Raw genomic sequence first — 19,242 nt, 5'->3', positions numbered from 1 at the left:
ATTTCCTCCATGAGAACACGATCTGGGCATGAGCCCCATAAGTCACGCAACTTTGAATTCCATCCTTATAAAAGACGTAATTTCAACTCCCCTGAGGGAACAAAGATGGATAATAAGGTAATCAACCTTAGTGATTATCAACTTAGTTCTACTGATCTTGATATTTTGAATAAAGGTTTTACTTTTGTTCCGAAGGCCAAATTTGATTGTTTCATGGCTATTAAAGATCTCCATCTTTTTGCACGCAAGTTGATCTATAAAAAACATTTCTTTGATGCACATCTTCATTCTCTTTTCCCTACAGAGGAGGAACAAGAAGCGTTAGATACTTTGGAGGATTTGGCCCGTGAGAATACAGACACCGAAGGAGGTAAGATCCCCAGTTCCATCAGGCCTCGCTCCAAAAAATTTCCTCCACTCTCCACCTGTGCCAGTGTTGATATGTTCGTCCAGGTGGTGTCTAAGGAATTTAATAAGATTCCTCACTTTGTGGAACACGATAATCTATCTAGTTTTGAAAGGGAGAGGTTAAGGTTGCTTCGTGGGCTCCCCGGCGTGGTGCTTAAGCCAGCCGATAAAGGCGGTAATGTTGTTATATGGCCTACTACTCTTTATGAGAATGAGGCCTACCGTCAACTTTCTAATGAACTGTGCTATAAACGTTTGACATTTAATCCATTGCAGTCATTCGTTGCTAAACTATCTAAAATTATTAACACGGCAATGGAGAATGGAGTTATAACAAAAGAGCTGGCTTCGGCGCTACAGGTCGTGGAGCCCTCGATAGCAACCTTTTACCTTCTCCCTAAGATACATAAGAATTTAGAGACACCACCTGGACGCCCTATCATATCTGGCACGGGTGGTTTTCTTGAAAATGTTAATTCATGGATTGAATCGAAACTCCAACCGTTAGTGGAGACTTTGCCCTCGTTCCTGTTGGATACTGGGGATCTGCTCAAAAAGGTGGACGGTCTTAGCCTTAGTGAGGATATGCTGCTGGTGACAGGTGACGTTGAGTCACTATATACGAGTATTAAACACACAGATGGCATCAAGGCCACTCATTTCTTTCTCACTAGTTCTAATTTGCCGGCTGATATTGTACTGCTTATTCTTGAGCTTCTCGAATTCTCGCTCACACATAATTTTTTTATTTTTAAAGGTTCCTTCTACCTCCAGCTCCAGGGAACGGCCATGGGGGCCTCTTTTGCACCAGCCTATGCCAACCTATTCCTGGGGCTGTGGGAGAGGGACCTTGCCCTGCACGATCGGCTGTCATCAATGGACCGCATCCCTTTTTGGATGCGGTACATTGATGACATACTGTTCATCTGGCAGGGAACTGAAGAACAATTACAATTTTTTATGCAGTCTCTCAACCTAAATGATCTCAACATTTTTATTACATTTCATTGTGATAAAAACAAAATTACGTTTTTAGATGTTACTATTCAAAAAGATGAGCGTGAATTCTTGCAGACTAGTATTTTCAGGAAAACTACGGCTACCAACTGCCTACTACATGCCTCTTCAGCACACCCAAGGTACATGATTCACTCAGTGCCCATTGGCCAATTTCTTAGATTACGCCGAATTTGTTCCGACGATCGGGAATTTATTAAGCAAGCTAACGATCTCAAGACACGATTTTTTGAGAGAGGCTACAGCAGTCGTTCTGTTAAAAAGGCGTTCAACCGGGCACTATGGTCTAAACGACATGATCTACTGTATAAAAATACAGCTAAGGCCAAACAGAAGAACTATGTAAGATTTATTACACAATATCACTCCCAATTTGCCCGTATGCGTTCTTGCCTTTCCAAGGCTTGGCCTATTTTGCAAACGGATCCTATTATTTCCAAGTTTATACCCTCTGCTCCCAACATCACTATTAGGAGGTCTAGAAATTTTCGAGACCTTTTGGTTCACAGCCACTATCAACCCATTCGGGGAAGGGCTTTTATTGACGGGTCTGGTCCTGCGCCTGGATGCAGGCCGTGTGGCCACTGCATTGCCTGCCCTAATATTGAACATGCTACCCAATTTTTCAACTCTACTCATACAAGGACATATGATATACGCAAATCGATCAATTGTATGTCCAGATACGTGATCTACTTTGCCACTTGTCCTTGTGGTCTCATATATGTGGGACTTACCTCCCGCCAACTTAAAATTCGAGTTCGTGAGCACGTTCTGGGCATTCAGTCTGCGGCTGGCCACGCGGATGCTTCCACGCTCAGGACCATTCCCCGTCACTTTAAGCTTTATCATGATTGTGACAGTTCTGGGTTGAGAGTTCGAGGTATAGACTCTCTTTTTTCTACCATCCGTGGTGGTAAAATGAGCCAACGGCTGGCCCAATTGGAGGCCCGCTGGATATGGCAATTAGATACTGTACATCCTAAGGGCTTGAATGAGTCCCTTAGTTTTGTTCCTTTTCTGTGATTGCCTCCCGGTTGTGTTCGTCCTCCCATCACTTCACCTATGTTGCCATTTATGTACTATGTGTTACTAATTTGTTTCACATTTTTATTTATTTTTAGATTCTTTTTTCATCTATTTACGTGGTCAATACATTGTGGTCTCCATTCTAGCCCCCTTATTACATCTGCTGCTCCTCTATTCATGTCCCTTAGGCGGATCCATCGTCTGGTCAACCAAGCTACTTGTTATATTAAAATCGTGTTTGTATCTTTGTATATTATAGATATTGCTGTTACCAGCTTTTTATCCTATGTATGGCTGAAATTTATCTTTGACAATATTCTTGGCCATTTCGTCTTTACTATGACAATTTTGTTATAATGGTATTTATATTGTCCCTTGATATAATAATTATATACTATTGTTATTGCATTTGATTGTTAAATACATATGTAAAAAAAACCCTTTTTTTGCCATACCTATTTGGTGGATGTGAACCTGATATTATGTATATTTTTGTTCTGTCTGCTTCTGGTGTACTGCCTTATTTCCCACTCCACCTCTGTATTTGCTGGCTTGGTCTTATGTGTTACCTATTATGGGCTGGCCTCGCCATCTCATACATCTATTTGGGTTGCCTAGTGACCGTGCACGCTTTCGTGTCATGTCGGCGGCGCGCGCCGCGGCTCTCTGCATCTTTATGTGAGGACCTGCGGGCCGGTCAGCTGACCGGCACGTGGGCGTCACATGATGCGGACGCCGCGATTCGCCCCGCCCACTATGACGCGAAAAGCGTCACTTAAGGTCCTTGGGCACACGTTTCCATGTTCTCAGCAGCTGTGCACCATCAACTAATTAGGTGACTGGCTATTTATGGGGCCCCAGTGCTCTTTACCCCCATGCCCCCTGACGAAGGCCTGCCGAAACGCGCGTAGGGGTGACACCGTTGGGCCCCCCTTCCCCCTTCTTCCTCTTTTTTCCTCCATCTGTTGCACCACTTGGGTAATTATTGTTTATTTTTGATACTTTGTTTTTTCTATTTCCTATATGCTCCATTTGCTCTTCCCTTCTTTTTGCATATTTCTCAGTTATTTGGGAATTGTCCCTTATTGATGTTATTATCTATATATGCCTTTGTGGTGCTAACAATATATACCTCTGATTGCTGTCAATATTGTGCTATTGTGTTTGTTTCCCCCCTCCGGAGGGGGAGGGAGGGAGAGGGGAGGAGAGGGAGGGAGGGGGTCTCTTGGTGTCCTTGGTTTTTTAATCACATATGTGGCACTTTGTGCCTTTAAGCTCCTTTATGTATTACTTTTTTGATTTGTGTATTTAATAAAATTATATAAATTTTTTATACTCATTTGGGGCTTTGTTGTCGCTTTCCTTTTTCTCTCATTTTCTTATGTTTCTTTGCGATGCCCCTTGTATTTATATTATTACATCCCTATGTCTGCATATTAGTATTTTCGATTTATTGATATAATTATGCAGGCGTTTCTGTGGTATATTCTTTATATCAAGTTTACTGTGGTTTTCACAGATTTTTTTCTATCTACAGACATGGATTACAGAGCCAAAGAACAGGGTTGGCTCTCTCATTTCGACCAAACATTTAGAGCTGAAGGCACTGGTGACTTGAGGGAGGATGACCACAACTGGGACAAGCAATCCAATACACTTCAACAATTTTTGATTAAGCGCACTAAATTATGGTGGAATAGGGCATTTCTCCAAAAATACATTTTGTGCAACCTGATACCTCGTGGACTTCGTGTCCGTACCATCTCCACCTTCATAGTTGATGATTGTGACTTTATATCAGGATGGGAGGCGGCCTGCAGTAAGTGTTCCACCACACTTATGCAACTTCTGATTGATCATAACACCAAACTAATTGTAGATCTTGATAAATCTATTGATGAACTACAACTCATCTTTAAGACGTCCTGCCCGGTTGAACGCCTTGAAGCATTGAATGTTCGCATTGAAAAAAATATTGATGAGTGCGTACAAAAAATTAAAGATACACAAACTAAAAAATTAGTAAGAGATCAAAATGATTTTAGTAATAATTCAGTTTATCTATGGAAAAGAAACAGTGGCCATATTTCCAGAGAGACGCGTCTTCCTTCTGATGCTTCGCTCTCCTCCACTAGCATATCCTCTGCCACCTCCATTTCCTCCATGAGAACACGATCTGGGCATGAGCCCCATAAGTCACGCAACTTTGAATTCCATCCTTATAAAAGACGTAATTTCAACTCCCCTGAGGGAACAAAGATGGATAATAAGGTAATCAACCTTAGTGATTATCAACTTAGTTCTACTGATCTTGATATTTTGAATAAAGGTTTTACTTTTGTTCCGAAGGCCAAATTTGATTGTTTCATGGCTATTAAAGATCTCCATCTTTTTGCACGCAAGTTGATCTATAAAAAACATTTCTTTGATGCACATCTTCATTCTCTTTTCCCTACAGAGGAGGAACAAGAAGCGTTAGATACTTTGGAGGATTTGGCCCGTGAGAATACAGACACCGAAGGAGGTAAGATCCCCAGTTCCATCAGGCCTCGCTCCAAAAAATTTCCTCCACTCTCCACCTGTGCCAGTGTTGATATGTTCGTCCAGGTGGTGTCTAAGGAATTTAATAAGATTCCTCACTTTGTGGAACACGATAATCTATCTAGTTTTGAAAGGGAGAGGTTAAGGTTGCTTCGTGGGCTCCCCGGCGTGGTGCTTAAGCCAGCCGATAAAGGCGGTAATGTTGTTATATGGCCTACTACTCTTTATGAGAATGAGGCCTACCGTCAACTTTCTAATGAACTGTGCTATAAACGTTTGACATTTAATCCATTGCAGTCATTCGTTGCTAAACTATCTAAAATTATTAACACGGCAATGGAGAATGGAGTTATAACAAAAGAGCTGGCTTCGGCGCTACAGGTCGTGGAGCCCTCGATAGCAACCTTTTACCTTCTCCCTAAGATACATAAGAATTTAGAGACACCACCTGGACGCCCTATCATATCTGGCACGGGTGGTTTTCTTGAAAATGTTAATTCATGGATTGAATCGAAACTCCAACCGTTAGTGGAGACTTTGCCCTCGTTCCTGTTGGATACTGGGGATCTGCTCAAAAAGGTGGACGGTCTTAGCCTTAGTGAGGATATGCTGCTGGTGACAGGTGACGTTGAGTCACTATATACGAGTATTAAACACACAGATGGCATCAAGGCCACTCATTTCTTTCTCACTAGTTCTAATTTGCCGGCTGATATTGTACTGCTTATTCTTGAGCTTCTCGAATTCTCGCTCACACATAATTTTTTTATTTTTAAAGGTTCCTTCTACCTCCAGCTCCAGGGAACGGCCATGGGGGCCTCTTTTGCACCAGCCTATGCCAACCTATTCCTGGGGCTGTGGGAGAGGGACCTTGCCCTGCACGATCGGCTGTCATCAATGGACCGCATCCCTTTTTGGATGCGGTACATTGATGACATACTGTTCATCTGGCAGGGAACTGAAGAACAATTACAATTTTTTATGCAGTCTCTCAACCTAAATGATCTCAACATTTTTATTACATTTCATTGTGATAAAAACAAAATTACGTTTTTAGATGTTACTATTCAAAAAGATGAGCGTGAATTCTTGCAGACTAGTATTTTCAGGAAAACTACGGCTACCAACTGCCTACTACATGCCTCTTCAGCACACCCAAGGTACATGATTCACTCAGTGCCCATTGGCCAATTTCTTAGATTACGCCGAATTTGTTCCGACGATCGGGAATTTATTAAGCAAGCTAACGATCTCAAGACACGATTTTTTGAGAGAGGCTACAGCAGACGTTCTGTTAAAAAGGCGTTCAACCGGGCACTATGGTCTAAACGACATGATCTACTGTATAAAAATACAGCTAAGGCCAAACAGAAGAACTATGTAAGATTTATTACACAATATCACTCCCAATTTGCCCGTATGCGTTCTTGCCTTTCCAAGGCTTGGCCTATTTTGCAAACGGATCCTATTATTTCCAAGTTTATACCCTCTGCTCCCAACATCACTATTAGGAGGTCTAGAAATTTTCGAGACCTTTTGGTTCACAGCCACTATCAACCCATTCGGGGAAGGGCTTTTATTGACGGGTCTGGTCCTGCGCCTGGATGCAGGCCGTGTGGCCACTGCATTGCCTGCCCTAATATTGAACATGCTACCCAATTTTTCAACTCTACTCATACAAGGACATATGATATACGCAAATCGATCAATTGTATGTCCAGATACGTGATCTACTTTGCCACTTGTCCTTGTGGTCTCATATATGTGGGACTTACCTCCCGCCAACTTAAAATTCGAGTTCGTGAGCACGTTCTGGGCATTCAGTCTGCGGCTGGCCACGCGGATGCTTCCACGCTCAGGACCATTCCCCGTCACTTTAAGCTTTATCATGATTGTGACAGTTCTGGGTTGAGAGTTCGAGGTATAGACTCTCTTTTTTCTACCATCCGTGGTGGTAAAATGAGCCAACGGCTGGCCCAATTGGAGGCCCGCTGGATATGGCAATTAGATACTGTACATCCTAAGGGCTTGAATGAGTCCCTTAGTTTTGTTCCTTTTCTGTGATTGCCTCCCGGTTGTGTTCGTCCTCCCATCACTTCACCTATGTTGCCATTTATGTACTATGTGTTACTAATTTGTTTCACATTTTTATTTATTTTTAGATTCTTTTTTCATCTATTTACGTGGTCAATACATTGTGGTCTCCATTCTAGCCCCCTTATTACATCTGCTGCTCCTCTATTCATGTCCCTTAGGCGGATCCATCGTCTGGTCAACCAAGCTACTTGTTATATTAAAATCGTGTTTGTATCTTTGTATATTATAGATATTGCTGTTACCAGCTTTTTATCCTATGTATGGCTGAAATTTATCTTTGACAATATTCTTGGCCATTTCGTCTTTACTATGACAATTTTGTTATAATGGTATTTATATTGTCCCTTGATATAATAATTATATACTATTGTTATTGCATTTGATTGTTAAATACATATGTAAAAAAACCCCTTTTTTTGCCATACCTATTTGGTGGATGTGAACCTGATATTATGTATATTTTTGTTCTGTCTGCTTCTGGTGTACTGCCTTATTTCCCACTCCACCTCTGTATTTGCTGGCTTGGTCTTATGTGTTACCTATTATGGGCTGGCCTCGCCATCTCATACATCTATTTGGGTTGCCTAGTGACCGTGCACGCTTTCGTGTCATGTCGGCGGCGCGCGCCGCGGCTCTCTGCATCTTTATGTGAGGACCTGCGGGCCGGTCAGCTGACCGGCACGTGGGCGTCACATGATGCGGACGCCGCGATTCGCCCCGCCCACTATGACGCGAAAAGCGTCACTTAAGGTCCTTGGGCACACGTTTCCATGTTCTCAGCAGCTGTGCACCATCAACTAATTAGGTGACTGGCTATTTATGGGGCCCCAGTGCTCTTTACCCCCATGCCCCCTGACGAAGGCCTGCCGAAACGCGCGTAGGGGTGACACCGTTGGGCCCCCCTTCCCCCTTCTTCCTCTTTTTTCCTCCATCTGTTGCACCACTTGGGTAATTATTGTTTATTTTTGATACTTTGTTTTTTCTATTTCCTATATGCTCCATTTGCTCTTCCCTTCTTTTTGCATATTTCTCAGTTATTTGGGAATTGTCCCTTATTGATGTTATTATCTATATATGCCTTTGTGGTGCTAACAATATATACCTCTGATTGCTGTCAATATTGTGCTATTGTGTTTGTTTCCCCCCTCCGGAGGGGGAGGGAGGGAGAGGGGAGGAGAGGGAGGGAGGGGGTCTCTTGGTGTCCTTGGTTTTTTAATCACATATGTGGCACTTTGTGCCTTTAAGCTCCTTTATGTATTACTTTTTTGATTTGTGTATTTAATAAAATTATATAAATTTTTTATACTCATTTGGGGCTTTGTTGTCGCTTTCCTTTTTCTCTCATTTTCTTATCCTTTAGCAAAGAACGCATGCAGATTGTACATGCAGATTGTACATGCAGATTGTACATGCGTTTTCCTGCCAGGGACATGCGGATGTGGAGCGTTATCACTGACATTTCCGCATGCGGATTGACAAGTGCTTTCCAAGCGATTAGCATCACTGCATGGATTTATATAGTGTGACCCGAGAGAGTGGTACCCCTTAAGGACCAGAGCATTTTCCGTTTTTGCGTTTTCGTTTTTTGCTCCCCTTGTTCCCAGAGCCATAGCGTTTTTTTTTGGGGTCAATATGGCCGTATGAGGGCTTATTTTTTGCGGGATGAGTTGTACTTTTCAACGCCATTACTAGTTTTACCATATCGTGTATGGGAAAACGGGAAAAAAATTCCAAGTGCGGTGAAGTTGCAAAAAAAGTGCAATACCACAGTTGTTTTTTATTTATTTTTTTTACCACGTTCACTGAATGCTAAAACTGACCTGCCATTCTTATTCTCCAGGTCATTACGAGTTCGTAGACACCAAACATGTATAGGTTCTTTTATATTTAAGTGGTGAAAAAAAATTCCAAAATTTGTTAAAAAAAAAAAAATAGCGCCATTTTCTAAGACCTGTAGCGTCTCCATTTTTCGGGATCTGGGGCTGGGTGAGGGCTTATTTTTTGCGCACCGGGCTGACGTTTTTATTGATAACATTTTGGGGTAGATCCGATGTTTTGATCGCCCGTTATTGCATTTTATTGCAATTTTGCGGCGACCAAAAAACGTAATTCTGGCGTTTAGAATTTTTTTCTCGTTACGCCGTTTACCGTTTGGATTAATTCTTTTTTTATATTGATAGATCGGATGATTCTGAACGTGGCGATACCAAATATGTCTATGTAGTTTTTTTTTTAAATATTTTAGTTTGAATGGGGCGAAAGGGGGGTGATTTAAACTTTTATATTTTTTAATTTTTTTTTTATAATTTTAAAAATGTTTTTTTTTTCACTTTTTGCATGCATCTATAGTCTCCATAGGAGACTAGAAGCAGCAACTATCCGATCGCCTCTGCTACATACAGGGGATCAGCAGATCCCCTGCATATAGCAGAATTGGTCCTGTGCTATGAGCGCCGACCACTAGGTGGCGCTCATAGCGACCAGCTCATGACAACCACAGGCGTCTGCTGCAGACCCCGGGTTGTCATGCCCACCCATCGGTGACCCCGATTACGTGACGGGGTCGCTAATGGGCGGGGCTTAGGAAGCGCCTCCCGGAAGCGCGCGTTAAATGCCGCTGTCGGAGATTGACAGCGGCATTTAACATGTTAACAGCCGCGGGTGGATCGCGATTCCACCCGCGGCTGTTGCGGGCACATGTCAGCTGTAAGAATCAGCTGACATGTGCTCGGTTCAGTGCGGGCTCAGTGCCGCAGCCCTCACTGAACTGGGGGAGGAGTCCTATGACTTACTAAGATGTCATGGGTTGCAAAGGGGTTAAAAATAAAAAAATAAATATATACTTACCCTCCGATGGCCCGCGCTGGCTTGCTTCGCTCGGTGCCGGCAGCGGTGGATTGAAAGACCTGCCGACGTCAGCGTCGCGTGACCCGTCACATGACTCTGACGTCCGCGCAGGTCCTTCAATCCACTGCAAAGTGCCGGGAAGCAAGTAGGAGTGCAGCGCGGGCCGCCAGAAGGTAAGTATATATTTATTTTTTATTTTATTCTTTTTTTACAGCTTTTTTTAATGGTACCTGGTTGTGGATGAGAGTCTCCTCTACACCCGGGTACCATCCGCACATTAGAACGCGCCAATTACTCAAGTACAGATGCAGTCTTGCGGAATTGGCGTGTTCTAATGCAAGTCAATGGCGGTGAAAATGCAGCATTTCCACAAAATAATTGATAGTGCTGCGTTTTTTTCCGCAATGATAATCCGCAGCAGAAATTTCCGCAGCATGTGCACAGCACATGCAGATTATCATTGGGGAACATTGCTGCCCTTCTACCATGCGTTTTTAATGCGTTTCCGCAGCTGCAAAAAGACATTAAAAACGCATCGTGGGCACACAGCCTAATACGTGCCCCATGGTCCCCAATGATAATCCGCATGTACTGTTCAGATGCTGCAGAAATTTACGCTGCGTTTTATCATTGCGGAAAAATACGCAGGATGTCCACTAATTTTGCGGACACACAGCTTAATTGCCGCCATTGACTTGCATTGAAACGCTTGATATCCTCATCACTACATGTGCACACGCGGATATTAAGCGATTCAATGATCGGATGGTACCCAGGTCTGGAGAAGAGGAGACTCTCATCCAGACCCGGGTACCATAGTACCTGTAAAAAAAAAAAGAATGTAAAATAAAAAATAAAGATTATACTTACCTTCCGATGGCCCCCGGTCTCCTCAACAATGCGTCTGGTGTGTTGGGCGGCTCGCGGTGATGTGAGGACCTGACATGATGTAATTTAGTCATGTGACAGGTCACGCGACCACTGACGTCGGCGGTCGCGTGACCTGTCACATGACTCAATGGCGTCATGGCAGGTCCTTTTACTCAACCGCGAGACACCGGGGAGATCAGACGCATCGGAGAAGGAGACCGCGGGCCATTGGAAGGTAAGTGTAATGTTTATTTTTTATTTTTTACCATTCTTATTCTTTTTTTAGCTATTACTTGGTCACACTATATAAATCCATGCCGGTTGCATGGATTTATATAGTGTGACCAAGTTGTCAAGCACTTTCCAAGTGAAGCTAAAATCGCTTGGAAAAGCGCTTGATAACCCGCATGTAGAAATGCATGCAAAAACGCTTGACAAACGCTTGTACCTGGCAGGAAAAACGCATGTAATATCCGCATGTGTTTTCCCTGCCAGGGAGAAATGGAAAAAATATGCATCATTTCTGCATCGTGGGCACTTATAAGGCCTAAGACTGGGGCTAGTTACACTGTGACTTTGGCCGAGACCCAGGTCAGACGGCCAGAGATCACTATGTGCCGTTACTATGGTACGTCACAGCGTAATGCAGGTGAATGGGATTGCATTGCAACTCCTAGGATACCACAAGGAGCAAGTCACACAAAGGCTAACTGAGGGTGTGTGCAGACGATCCAGATCCGCTGTGGGTTTGACGCTACGGACTTATGCAACGTCAAACCCGCAGCGGCCAGCTGTTATAGCATAGTGGATGAGATTTGTACAAATCCCATGTCCACTATGCGTCTCTGTGCACCCGCGGAAACTAACATGCAGCACGTCTTTCCAGACCGCAGCATGTCAATTTCTCATGCGGGTCCACATGCGGACTTTCCCCATAGACGTAATCTCTATGAGGAAAGTCCGTAGGTAAAAAAAAAAAAAAAAAAAAGCAGAGCTCATATGCATATCAGCTCCTCCGTAGCATCGGGGCCGCAGGCTGGGAGATACTTCTGCACATACCCTTAGACTTCTGCTTGTCGCGGTACTCAATGTCACTGCATTTTGCTGCGATGTTGCAGTGGCACAAAGACATATTTGGGAGTGTAACCTACAGTGCCAGTCAAAATTTGGGGCTCACCTGTTCTTGAGACTCACAGATAATACACATAAAACTTATAATTTATTAGTATCAATTAAAAATATGAAAGACAAAAAAATCCCTCAAAAAGCAAAAGCCAGTATATAACCAAAACTGGATAATACAAGTGGATGGGGGGGAGTTGGATACCTTACACTGGTCTATCCCTACCTGTCAGCGGAGGTTGGCACCCTCTTGAATGCAAATGGCGCCCCCGCTTCTTGACGGCTCTCGCCAAAGGGTACCATTAGGCCCTGAGCAGATGGAAGCTGATGGGATTCCGTACAGAGGTGAGAGGGGCAGAAAAAAAGTAGCCAAACAGCTGATTCTGGACACCGCAACCAACTCACCACTGTACCTACAGCATGCAGATGTGGTGAAAAATATCCAGGAAAGTCTGTGTGATATCCTGAGAACACTATTACCTCTTTTATATTCTATATTAGACAATAGTCCTACAACATACAGCACATAGTTGTTGTGCATGTAGTAAATACCCATAAACGGACCACAAAAAAGCCGGGTGGGGTCTAGTGCTTTTTACTGCCATTTGGTGATATCTGCACCATTATTTGAACATTTGATCCAGAGGATGCATGAGGCACTTTATTAATAACACCACTGGTACACTGCGAAGGAGCATGCACAAGGCACTTTATCAAGAATGCAATTACAATCACCAAAAGCTAAATCGTCTTTTGATTCTACATCTTGCATCTTGGGAATTTATATGGTTTGTGACTCCTGATGAGGCGATTTGAAGGAGAAACGCGTAGAGCAGGGGACAGGAACCTTTTTGGCTGAGAGAGCCATGAACGCTACATATTTTAAAATGTAGTTCCGTGAGAGCCATACAATATTTTTAAAACTAAATACAAGTAAGGCTATGTGCCCACTATGCAGAAATGCTCCAGATTTTTCCGGAGCGTTTCTGCATCTCCCTGGCAGAAAAAACGCATGCGGATTTTACATGCGTTTTTCCTGCCAGGGACCAGCGGAAGTGAAGCGTTCTTCACATGCATTTCCTCATGCGGGTTGTCAAGCGCTATCCAAGCGATTTTAGCATCACTTGGAAAATGCTCGACAACTTGGTCACACTATATAAATCCATGCAACCGTAAAAGAATGATAAAAAATAAATATTATACTTACCTTCTGATGGCCCCCTGTGTTCTTATCCGATCCGTACTGGCTTGCCGGCAACTCGCGATGGTCTAAAAGACCTGCCATGACGTCATTTAGTCATGTGATGGGTCACCCGACCACTGACGGCGGTTACGTGACCTGTCATGGCAGGTCCTTTAAGCCCATCGCGAGCTGCTGGCAAGCTAGGACGGATCGGATAAGAACGCCGGGGGCCATCAGAAGGTAAGTATAATGTATATTTTTTATTTTATTCTTTTTTTTTACAAATACTATGGTACCCGAGTCTGGAGGAGTCTCCTCTTCTCCAAACCCGGGTACCATCCACACATTGAACCGCATGATATCCGCATGTGCATATGTAGTGATGCGGATGTCATGCGGTCCAATGCAAGTCAATGGCAGCGAAAACGCCGCGATTCCGCAAAATAATTGGTAGTGCTGCGGATTTTTCCGCAATGATAATACGCAGCGGAAATTTCCGCAGCATGTGCACAGCACATGCGGATTATCATTGGGGAACATGGCAGACCTTCTACCAAGAGTTTTTTAAGCGTTTCTGCTGCAGAATTGCCGCTGCGGAAATGCTTAAGAAACGCATAGTGGGCACAGTGCCTAAATGTGTGCATTTTATGCAAGACCAACACTTTAGAAGTACAATAAGTACCTGCTCTCTCCACAAAGGTGAATTCTTCTGTCCATTCCTGCTGAAAAATACGATACTCCTCATTTTTTTTACTTTTAGCCATCTTCTTCAATAAAAGGGTTTCTGCAATTAGCTAGATGACTACTTGATTAAAAGGAGGGAAGTTTACTTCCATATGCTGGAGGTGTCCCTGGCTAATTCCATATGGGGAACAGAGATGGCGTCTTTGCTCTTAAGGGGAAGGGCAAACTGTACTCCCGAAGTACTGTGTATATACAGTACAGACCAAAAGTTTGGACACACCTCATTTAAAGATTTTTCTGTATTTTCATGACTATGAAAATTGTACATTCACACTGAAAGCATCAAAACTATGAATTAACACATGTGGAATTATATACTTAACAAAAAAGTGTGGAACAACTGAAAATATGTCTTATATTCTAGCTTCTTCAAAGTAGCCACCTTTTGCTTTGATGACTGCTTTTCACATTGGCATTCTCTTGATGAGCTTCAAGGGGTAGTCACCGGTAATGGTCTTCTAACAATCTTGAAAGAGTTCCCAGAGATGCTTAGCACTTGTTGGCCCTTTTGCCTTCACTCTGCGGTCCAGCTCACCCCCAACCATCTCGATTGGGTTCAGGTCTGGTGACTGTGGAGGCGTAGCACCCCATCACTCTCCTTCTTGGTCAAATAGCCCTTACACAGCCTGGAGGTGTGTTTGGGGTCATTGTCCTGTTGAAAAATAAATGATGGTCCAACTAAACGCAAACCGGATGGAATAGCATGCCGCTGCAAGATGCTGTGGTAGCCATGCTGGTTCAGTATGCCTTCAATTTTGAATAAATCCCCAATAGGGTCACCAGCAAAGCACCCCCACACCATCATACCTCCTCCTCCATGCTTCACGGTGGGAACCATGCGTGTTGAGTCCATCCGTTCACCTTTTCTGCGTCGCACAAAGACACGGTGGTTGGAACCAAAGATCTCAAATTTGGACTCAACAGACCAAAGCACAGATTTCCACTGGTCTAATGTCCATTCCTTGTGTTCTTTAGGCTAAACAAGTCTCTTCTGCTTGTTGCCTGTCCTTAGCAGTGGTTTCCTAGCAGCTATTTTACCACTAAGGCCTGCTGCACAAAGGCTCCTCTTAACAGTTGTTGTAGAGATGTGTCTGCTGCTAGAACTCTGTGTGGCATTGACCTGGTCTCTAATCTCAGCTGCTGTTAACTTGCGATTTCTGAGGCTGGTGACTTGGATAAACTTATCCTCAGAAGCAGAGGTGACTCTTGGTCTTCCTTTCCTGGGGCGGTCCTCATGTGAGCCAGTTTCTTTGTAGCGCTTGATGGTATTTGCAACTGCACTTGGGGACACTTTCAAAGTTTGCCCAATTTTTTCGAACTGACTGACCTTCATTTCTTAAAGTAATGATGGCCACTCTTTTTTCTTTACTTAGAAATTGTAATATGGCAAGAAAAAAGCAGCTAACAGTCTATTCAGTAGGACTATTAGCTGTTATTCCACCAGTCTTCTGCACAACACAACTGATGGTCCCAGCCCCATTTATAAGGCAAGAAATCCCACTTATTAAACCTGACAGGGCACACCTGTGAAGTGAAAACCATTTCCAGTGACTACCTCTTGAAGCTCATCAAGAGAATGCCAAGAGTGTGCCAAGAGTGTGCAAAGCAGTCATCAAAGCAAAAGGTGGCTACTTTGAAGAACCTAGAATATAAGACATATTTTCAGTTGTTTCACACTTTTTTAAGTATATAATTCCACATGTGTTAATTCATAGTTTTGATGCCTTCAGTGTGAATGTACAATTTTCATAGTCATGAAAATACAGAAAAATCTTTAAATGAGAAGGTGTGTCCAAACTTTTAGTCTGTACTGTAGGTAACTGTCGTCCCCCTAATTGACTAGCGGTATGAAGTAAGAGCGTTACCTGTATTCAGGTGCTCACTGACTGATGCGGCTGCTGATTCTTGCCAGTGGAGTTTAAAATGGCGCCGCCGCTTCTGATTCACACCACAGGAAGCCATCACTCCTATAAGGCGCCCGCTGTCCTGACAGCTAAAGCGGCGCTTGAGCGAGCGGAGCTCAGTTGCTGCTGCGCTGGGGTGAGGAGAACGATGGCTGACAGCGCGGGAACTCCCTATACCTGCTGGTGAGCTCGCCTCCGGTCTGCGCTTAATGATGACTCACCCCAGCGTAGCCGCAGCTGAGCTCTGAGCTAGGCAAAAAAGCATGCGGAAACACACAAAGAATGGGCATGCAGCGTTTTTTTCTGCACATGAAATCTGGTCAGGAAAATTGCTGATCATGTGCACGGAACTTGCAAAATGTCATAGGATAAGGTATGCAATGCGTTTTTGGCCCATTTCCGCTCTGAAAAAAAAAAAAAACGCACAAAAAACACACTGTGTGCACATAGCCCAAAGCATTTATTTAACTGAATAATGTTATACAGGGCTGGTTAGGCAGGGAATTTACTCATACATAGGTGAGTGCTGCTGGGTTGGATGGGGGGGTGTGACCTGTCACCAATATTAGGCTACATTCACACATTTAGGATTTGGTCAGTACTTTACATCAATATTTGTAAGCCAATGAGGAGTGAAACAATCAGAGGAAAAGTAAAATAGAAACATGTGCTCCACTTCTGCATTTCTCACCCAACCGCTTGGTTTTGGCTTACAATATGGATGTAAAATACTGACCAAAAACTGAACGTGGCCTTAACGTTCCGATGTAGGGTCAATCTGTAGGTTAATAGCTTTACTAATCTGCCCGGTGCGCGCACTTAGCCGAACGCTATGGTGAGAAAATTAACTATTCTCCCCGCAGCGTTCCGGTTTCAGTCACGAGGGGTGGTGCCAGCAGTGACTTGGATCACTTGTATGAAATAAAATGCAGTCACTTTTTTTATTTTACTTTTTATACTGTTTGTGGAGTGGAATCTTATTTGTCCACCCATCAACAGGAGTGCTGCGCATCCTTTTTAAGACTGCACAGATGCGCTACATTGTGAGCTTTCCATCAAAGTAACAGGGCGTGCTTGGAATCTCAGATCACTGTTAATTAAGCGGTGACACGCTTCCATTCCGAACACGCCTTTATGACTCAAAGTCGGCGGCTTCTGGGAGAAATACAATTAATTTCATTCCAGTAATTGCACCTTCAGTGCGGCAGCTTTATAGCATTGTAACTATTAAAAGGAACCTGTCACATGCAAAAATAAGCTATTTAACTGCAGATCCAGGGTTAATCTGCAGATTAATAGCATTCGGAACCTGCTCGGCGCCCACACTTTGAGCCTCATTTCCAGGATGAAATGAGCTTTATTCCACTCCCCCCCCACCAGCGTTTGTTGTTCGATCATAGGGGTGGCTCAGGCACGGTTTCAATCAGTGCTTTATGTATAGAGATCGGCAGCTATGACCAAGCCCCCCGCACTGACTGACAGCTGACCCTAGTGTGGATCCTGTTGTCAGTCAGTTCCGAGGGTGTTGTTACAGCCGCTGCTCTCTATACACTGTGCGGTGACTGAAACTGCGCCAGCTCCACCCCTGTGACTGAAACCCAAATGCTTCCGGGGAAAAAAAGTTAATTTCCTCCCGGCATCGGGACTTTGAGTGCGGGCGCTACGCAGGTGCAGAACGAGATTTACCCCATGTCTTCAGGTTAATAGCATTTTTTCACGTGTTCCCTTCAACAGGCAGAATAAGAGCATGGACACACAGCCGTTTAACACGTGCGATGATCGCATCGCACTGAATGGACTGGCCGGCACCTCTCCTGACCTGAGTATGACAGCGTGATGGATTTCTATACAGCTGTCAAGCTCGGGTCAGGATAGGTGCTGGCCAGTAGGAGGTTTACCATGCTATACTCGCAGGAGAAATACGTCAGTGTGTCCCTGCTTAACCCCTTTAAAGCCCATGACGTACTAATACGCGTCTGTGCCCTGGGCTTTAAGAGCCTGACGCGTATTAGTACGTCATAGCGATCGCGCGCGCACACAGGATGTGCGGGCACGATCGCCGCCGAGTGTCAGCTGATTCTCACAGCTGACACCCGGTACAATGTGCAGGGAGCAGTCCCGCACCGCTCCCAGCACATTAACCCCTGCAATGCTGCGATCGAAGTCGATCGCAGCATTGCGGTGGCAAGGGGAGGTGATCGGTATACTCACCTCCTCTTCCGGCCTCCAGCACTGTCTACCGCGGCTTCCCGGGTGTTGCCATGACGACCCGATGTCGTCATGACAACATCCGGGTCACCAGACAGCAGTAAGATTGTTTGGACATGCGCAGTGCATCTCCAAACTATCTTCTCCCTGTCCAGCGCTGACTGCCTGCATGGCACAGGGATGGTGCTGCATTCCTGTGCCATGCAGGCGATCAGAATAAAAAAAGTGAAAGTCCCATAGTGGGACAACGTAAAAAAGTAAAAAAACTCCCAGAAAGTGAAAAAAAATATATAAAAAAAAATTTGTAAAAATATATATAAAAAAAATAATCCACTAAAAATATAAATATAATGTACCCATCAATAAATATTATTATGAAAAACAAACAAACAAACAAAAGTACACATATTTGGTATCGCCGCGTCCGTAACGACCTGGCCTATAAAACTGTTCCACTAGTGAACCCCTTCAGTGAACACGGTAAAAAAAAAACAAAGCACAAAACAATACTTTATCATCATACCGCCAAACAAAAAATGGAATAACACGCGATCAAAAAGACGAATGTAAATAAAAATGGTATCGCTGAAAACGTCATCTCGTCCCGCAAAAAACAAGCTGCTATACAGTTCCATCATCCGAAAAATCAAAAAGTTACAGCTCTCGGAATAAAACGATGCAAAAAAATAATTTTTTTTATAAAATAGCTTTTATTGTGTAAAAGCGCCAAAACATAAAAAACTATATAAATGTGGTACCGCTGTAAACATACTGACCCGAAGAATAAAGCTACCTTATCAATTTTACCACACCCAGAGCAGAATAAAAAAATGTAAAAAAACACAATTCCTGAATTGTTGGTTTTTGTTTATTCTGCCTCCCAAAAGCTGGAATAGAAAGCGATCAAAAAATGTCACATGCCTGAAAATGGCACCAGTAAAAACTTCAACTCATCCCGCAAAAAACAAGCCGTCACATGACTCTGTCGGCCAAAATATGGCGATGCAAAAACTAGATTTTACAAAATAGTGTGTGACAGCTGTCAATCATAAAAACCCGATATGATTCTGGTATCACTGTAATCGCACCGACCCGAAGAATAAAGTAATCTCATCACTTATACCGCACGAGGAACGGCGTAAAAAATAAACGCTGGGGTTGGGGTTGTGCTAATGTTAGGGTTGGGTTTTTTTTTTTTTTCAAAAGTAAAAAAAAAAAAAAGAAAAAAAAAAAAGATGCCAATATGGCAACTAGTGTTGAACGCAAGTGCTC

The sequence above is a fragment of the Phyllobates terribilis genome, unplaced genomic scaffold (genome assembly GCF_046119375.1).
Source record: "Phyllobates terribilis strain yellow unplaced genomic scaffold, ASM4611937v1 Scaffold_10__3_contigs__length_209671492, whole genome shotgun sequence".
NCBI classification, from domain to species: domain Eukaryota; kingdom Metazoa; phylum Chordata; class Amphibia; order Anura; family Dendrobatidae; genus Phyllobates; species Phyllobates terribilis.
Note: the sequence above shows the minus strand (reverse complement) of the source record.